This window comes from Ictidomys tridecemlineatus, chromosome 2 (assembly GCF_052094955.1).
Source record: "Ictidomys tridecemlineatus isolate mIctTri1 chromosome 2, mIctTri1.hap1, whole genome shotgun sequence".
In the NCBI taxonomy this organism is placed as follows: domain Eukaryota; kingdom Metazoa; phylum Chordata; class Mammalia; order Rodentia; family Sciuridae; genus Ictidomys; species Ictidomys tridecemlineatus.
The window spans coordinates 96,701,821-96,708,513 of record NC_135478.1 but is presented as its reverse complement, the minus strand read 5'-3'; the positions used below and the strand labels follow the sequence as shown (position 1 = coordinate 96,708,513).

At 42.5% G+C, this 6,693-nt stretch overlaps 1 long non-coding RNA gene across 1 annotated transcript; it reads right to left on the bottom strand.

Annotated features, from left to right (window-relative positions):
- Nucleotides 1–5,414: 5,414 nt before the first annotated feature.
- On the bottom strand, nucleotides 5,415–6,157 carry LOC144369879 (uncharacterized). The gene is made up of 2 exons (XR_013429718.1): nucleotides 6,090–6,157; nucleotides 5,415–5,718 (listed from the first exon to the last, which is right to left on the bottom strand). It is a non-coding gene; the product is annotated as an uncharacterized LOC144369879 (long non-coding RNA).
- Between the last annotated feature and the right edge of the window lie 536 nt (nucleotides 6,158–6,693).

Below are 6,693 nucleotides of genomic sequence, written 5' to 3'. Positions count from 1 at the left end.
TGGGATTTTATCTCACTGCAGTCGAAATGGCAGCCACCAGGAACACAAGCAATGATTAATGCTGGAGAGGATGCAGAGGAAAAGGAACAGTTTACACCGTTGGTAGTTGGTAGGATTGTAAATTAGCACAACACTATGGAAATCAATACTGATTCTCCTCAAAGACTAGCAATGGAGCCACCCTATGACCTAGCAGGCCACTCCTGAGAATGGATCCTGCAAAATTAAAGTTCCCATACCATAGGGACACACACACACCCATGTTTATAGCAGCACAGTTCACAATAGTCAAACCCCAGAAGCAGGCTAGGTGCCCATCAACAGATGAATAGATTAAGAATATATATACAAGGGTGTTTTATTCATCCATAGAGAATGAAATTATGTCATTTGCAGGAAAGTGAGTGGGAACTGAGAACATTATATTAGGTGAAATAAGCCAAACTCAGAAACAAGGGTCATACGTTTTCTCTTATATATGGAAGCTAGAGAGGAGAGGGTAGGAAAGGTGGGCAGGGCTCTCCTGACAACAGAAAGGAGATCAGCAGAGGAAAGGGACCAGGTGAGGGAGGAAGGAAGGGAAAGGGAAAATACTGGAAAATAATGTTGGGCAATTTATATGGTTATACTGTACACAGGTACAACTATGTAACAATGAATCTCACCATTATGTATAACCATAATATACCAATAAAAATATGGTGGAAAATCAACACATCACAGAGAGGAAGGATAGGGCAGCCCTTTAGAACACACTTCGTTGAAAGTCAGTTCTGGGAAATAGTTATGAAACTTGAGTCAGAGCATCACACAGAGGCAGACAAAATAAGACCAATAAGACTATCAGGACAGTCTGAATATCCATCCCCCAAAATCAGCACGGTTCTTATCAGAATGAATGAGGCCAAAGAAATGTGGAGAACACGTTATTTATGAAAGGGTTTATTTTCCTTTCTCTTATAAAAGTGCCGGTGTAGAGGAACTTTATAAACAAAATAATCCGTGGTTTTTCCTAGCAGCCCAGTTCTCACCCACACAGACAATAGTGGGGAAGACATGACTTTGTTAGTAATGTTTAAAATTATATCCTGCTTTGCTTATTTTAAGGTCTTCAATTGCAAGCAAAAAAAAAAAAAGGATTTTGATCCAATTACAACAGAATTTTACCTTATTCAGGAAATTTTCCAAAACCAAAGAGAAAATACATGTAAACAGGAAAACCATAAAATAAACATCCCAGTAAGCAAGGAAATATTTACAATTTCAAAATGCTGTGTACTCAGCTGTTTCTGTTTTGTTGCATATTCATTTACATGAGTGTTTAATAAACAAGCAGTTTTTTAAATCTGTATCTGAACATGAAAAGATTTGTCTACTTATGATGTAGAAAGTGCCAGAAGACTTACCTTCTGCCATCCGTGAGAATAAGAAGGGGATTTGCAATGTCATAACGTTCTCTGAGACTAACCCAGCTCACAAATCTGAGTCATAAAACAACTCCATTCAAAGTAAATTCCAAACAGGAACAGGCCCACCGAGTTGCTGGTAAACCTCAGCAACCCACTTGCTGAGGAAGAACAGCCTTGATATTCAGTGTCTGCACAAGTCCATAGAACACACATTCCCACCAGAGCCGATTCCAATCAGCTAATGTGGTCAGTGAGCACATGGAGAGGAAGAGATTTACATAAACTTCTCTTGAGAGTGGGTGGGACCTGAGTATAACACATTACTGGATGGCTCCCCTCAAGGAAAGAAAATATGTGGAAACGCTTTCAACTTTGCAGAGCATGGGAGCCTGCATGGTTTCTATGGAAGGAAGGAAGAGGGAAGCAGTCAAAGCTTTTACAAATTCCGAGTAAGAGCCATCAGGTACTTTAGGATGTCTGGAGACCCCAAATGCAGAAAGCATCGGAGGCCCCTCATAAGCTCCTTGCCACAGGTCTCCCCTGGATGCTCATGAGGAAGGCAAGGGGCAGGCAAAAGCACACAGAGCTCCGGCTGTGCAGACCTGCAGTTGATGATTGTGACATCGACAGGCACACTGCGATCTCAATCTGTCTGGCTCTTCTGTCAAAGTGAGCAGAGGCCTTCTTTGCTAGAAAGTAGCAACAACTCCTCTCACTGGCCCATGAGCCTCATAACATTGGTCCAAAAGAATTAACCCAGTATGAGCATACCCAGGACTGCAGTATCTAAAGACCATAATACATTTTGGTCAAGTGGGGTTTATTGCACAAAAATAAGAATGATATCACGTTAGAAAATAAAACACTTCCAGTTGAATCTCTGTGATGCTGGGAACTGCAACTGTAGAGTCAACCAATTGTGGGTCAAAAGTCATTTTTTAATTGCCACTGAATTGAACATAGTGATAATTTTTACGTATACAGGAAGATGTGTGTAGGTCATATGTAAGTACAATTATGTCATAATTAAGGAGCTTGGGTTTGGGAATCTGCTGTTTGGTATCTGTTGGAGGTTCTAGGGCCAATCCCGAAGATACCAAGGTAGTGTTTTACTGGCATAAGGCTGGATGTGAAGCATAATGTAGCAGGACAGAAGAGTCCCAGGAACCCAGGCATCAGTGGTCAGTTGATATTTGAGAAAAGGCAACAAAAATGTAATTCAGTCAGGAAACTGGAGCTTTTCAACGAATAATACTGGAACAATTTCACATGCATACAGGAGAGGCAAAGAAAAAGAAACCTAACCTTTAACTTGCACCATATTAAAAATTCAGCTTGAAATGAATTGCAAAATTAAATGTACAACCTATAAATACAAGCATTTGGAACAAATCATCAGAGAAAATATTCATGAACTTGGATTAGGCAAAGGTTTATCTTATAAATTTGAAAAATTTCTGCATGACCAGGAAACTGTCTTTGGTCTTGTGTCCTGCCCTAAGCTTTCTCCAGAGCATTCTGTAGAGGTCCACAAATAAGATCTTATGTGCCCCTTTAACTTGTTTGGGGGGGATCTGGTTGTTTCAAAATGAGGTGGTAGCCCAGACGTGAAATGTGTGATGTGCTTATCTAATAATACACATTATCCCTATTATAGAAAGAATTCACACAATCTAATAAAATAGAGTCTAAAAATAATGTGCAAATATTTGAACAAATGCATTAGTAAAACATAGGAAAAGGAACTCAGTGTCATTACTCAGTTCAGAAATGCAGATGAGGTGGAACATTCCATGCCTGATAGAATGGTTCAATAAACAAAAGCCAGGCAACACCCAACCCTAAAGAAAATATGGGATGATGGAACTCTCATGTGTTTCTGGTGGGAATATAAAATGGTGTTTCTGTTCTGGAAAACCATGAATATTTCTTGTAAAGTTGAACACACACTTTTCACATGCCACAGACTTCCTCTCCCAAGCCATGACAACTTACCTGATATGTGCTCCCTGAGCCAATGTTGATGGTGGCCCCCAACAGTATTGTCCTCCTCCTTCTTCAAAGCTTCTTCTAAACCTTGTCAGCTGACTTGATTTGATTCTAAGCACTTAAAATATTCTGGTAAACAGGATGCAACCCATGAAGATGCCACAAAGGACAGCAGGGTTGGTGTCGGGAGAAATCACCCAATTGCAGGCCTCAGCGCTATATTGAATCCTGCTCAATTGTGCCCCCAGCTCCCTGTGTCTGGAGGCAAGGAGTCCAGGCCCTGTTCTCCTTATACACTTAACGTCTTCCATTTCAATGTCTGATTTGCATTGAGGGGAGGAAAGTCATGTATCATCTTTCTGAAGAAAAAGTCAACTAGGGAAATTTACATTTTACTTTTAACAGTACCCCAGCATTGCCAGGTCTTGAGGAAAGTCAAATTCTGACTGTGACAGAATCCTTGTTTACCTCCTTGAACAGCTGAGCAGGGATATTCTGCCTTTTTCTGACCTAGAGAGCAGAACATGGTGAAACTTTTTATGTTCAGATGGCTATGGAGATCTGACCACGTGAGCCTCCGAGGGCGCGAGTCTTCAGGCTCTTGTCAGTTATTTACGGGGAAATAATATTGTGAGATATTAACCTTTATCACCTTCTCACAGTGAGATCCCTGATCATGGCCTCAGGAGAGATAAGAGGGGAGAGGAAACACAGAAGTTACCTGAGAGTCAGCGGCTGTTGTTTCCTAGAAGGTCTGGTTAGTAGTAACAGGCTTACCAGGTCTGCCTGAGAACTTCCTGGTACCAACTGTTGTTCTGAACATCCCACCATCTTTAATTCATTACCCTAGGAGAGTATTTCCTATTTCACAAGAACTGAAATCGAGGCCCAGAGATGTTCAGTATGTTGCCCAGGTTCGCACAGCTATGGGATTGGAGCTGGGATTTGGACAAGCAACCTGGATACAAATTCCATATATTTAAGTGTCCGACTATAAAGCCTTCTTCCATTTTAAGGGTTCCCTATGCTGAACTGTTCCAGAAAGCTTAGTCAACTGTAACAAGAACTAAAAGCAATAATGTTCCTGAGAATATTGAAGGCCTTTGGCTATAAACACTAGGGCAGGGGGATTAATCAAACTGACACAGCGCTGGTCCTCCTCATGCTGTGTCCAAGGATAGAGATGGATGGCTCTCAGCAAGGATGCCTGGAGCAAGAGATCAGAGGAGAAAGGCTGCGTGAGGGAACTTTGGATTCAGGTCCCTGCTTCCTGAGCCTTTCAGCAGCCAGCACTCATTCAGACTTAGTCAGAGTTAGAGAAAGAAGCACAGACCCTGCTCCTGTGCCAGGGACCTTGGGCTCCACATCCAGGCCTCTCTGTTCCTGTCTTCACCCTTTCCATCTCCAAAGCCAGATCCTCCCAGAATCAAAGGAAAATCAGTGTCAGTGAAGAGTCTGGAGCCTCTTTTGAAAGAGCCTGCACCTCTGCAAGGTCTGGTTGTTACACTGATTTGCTTATATCTCACTTCCTGGTGATCCATGATACATTGTTACAATTAGCTACAGAACACCCAGGTATGTAACACGCAGAAGCTTTGTGCTGTGGGCTGTGGTCCTGAGGTGGAGGGGTCTTCTGTAGCCTCCACCGTGACTTGACTCAGTCGCTGCCGCACCCCAAACTCACTTTTCCACATAAAGTCCAAGTGCTCGACTACGAAATTAACTCCTCAGCTATAATATAGAAACATAAATTTCCTGCTTAATAATTAGAATGTGAACAAAAAATATTAATAGAGACATATGATTTGTTTTAAAATAATGAGTGGAATACAGCGGTGCTCCCTGTAGTCCCAGCACTCAAGGGGCTGAGGCAGAAGGGTCACTGGAGCCCAGGAGCCCTGGTCACTCACCTAGTATGCCAGAGGCCCTGGACTCCACATCCAGCATCACACACACACACACACACACACACACACACACAGAGAGAATGAACTGATTGCAGAGTTACAAAGGTCATCTGTTTCCAAGAGGGCGAGGTGCCCATTTTTAATCTCCAAAATTCCTGTTCTCCATAGTTTAGAGACGATGACATCTCTGGTAGTCTTGGGAACGCTTCCTAGCCAACTCGCTTCTCTCCACTCTGACTGCACCAACGCTCTGACAGGGCACTTTCAGAAATAAGTATCTTTCATTCTTATGGGGAGAACAGATTTACATACTTAAAAATTCAACTAGGTCCATCCATAAACATTTTTCTTTTGAACTTACAAAGGTACCTTTCAAACTTTTGTCAAGATCAGCCCCATTTTGAAAATTGTGCCTGAAAAGAAAGGGTTGCAGGGATTATTTTAGCCGTGAATTTGCAAGTGTTTGACATGAAAAGCAGTCTCAAAGCCAATGCATGCCCTTACCCTCTAGATTATTTATCTCCTATAAACTCAAATATTCAAACTGCATTGTGAATATATGAACTTTCTGAAAAGGCCATTTAATTACCACCCCCACTGACCAATGGTGCCCTCGTCAACACTGAGGCTGCTCCTTTTGTGCATCGTGAGGAAGGATGAAAGAGCAGAACCTGTTCATCAATTGCTATTCAGAACCAAATCTTCCTGCATTAGGATTTTTTTTTTCTTTTTGACTATTTTCCTGTCATTGTGACTAGATTATCTCACTGTTAGAATGTCTCACCTGAGCATGTGAATCCTCCAAAATGACTTGGGCCTGAAAGAAGAAAACCATAGGTGAGAATAAGCAAGCCACAGCCAAGAGTGGGGACCATCTACCTTCTCCCATGCACTTGATTTTCCTGAGAGCAGCAGCAGGGCCTCATGGATCCCAGAGCTGGAGGACAATGGCCTGTGCAGAACAGCACCCACCCAAAGAGGGCTTTTAACCCTGTGTCTGTGAGTTTACTTAAAGTCGCAGGTGTTTGCTTTGGGAATTCAAGGGTCAAATGAGAGACCAAGGAAACAATAGAGCATGTGCCCCTGGCTCAGCCCGAGGATGGAGTTAGGAAGACGGGAAGATAGGATTAGGAACAGGGAAGTCTTTAAATCACGGGGTTAACAGGATGGTGCTCTTTTTCTACTTTTCTCTCTTTCTTATGTTAGTGGGATGAATGTGTTTTACTTCCACGGTTAAAAGAAAAGCAAAGGGAAGCATCCTGTCAATGTCATTGAAGAGAGTTCAAACCTAAGGACAGGAAGGCTGGGCAGGGAGACAGGTGACAGGAGAACTGCTTCTCCATGGCCTGTTCCCTCCCCATCCTCAGGAGGCCCCTTCAGGGAGACAA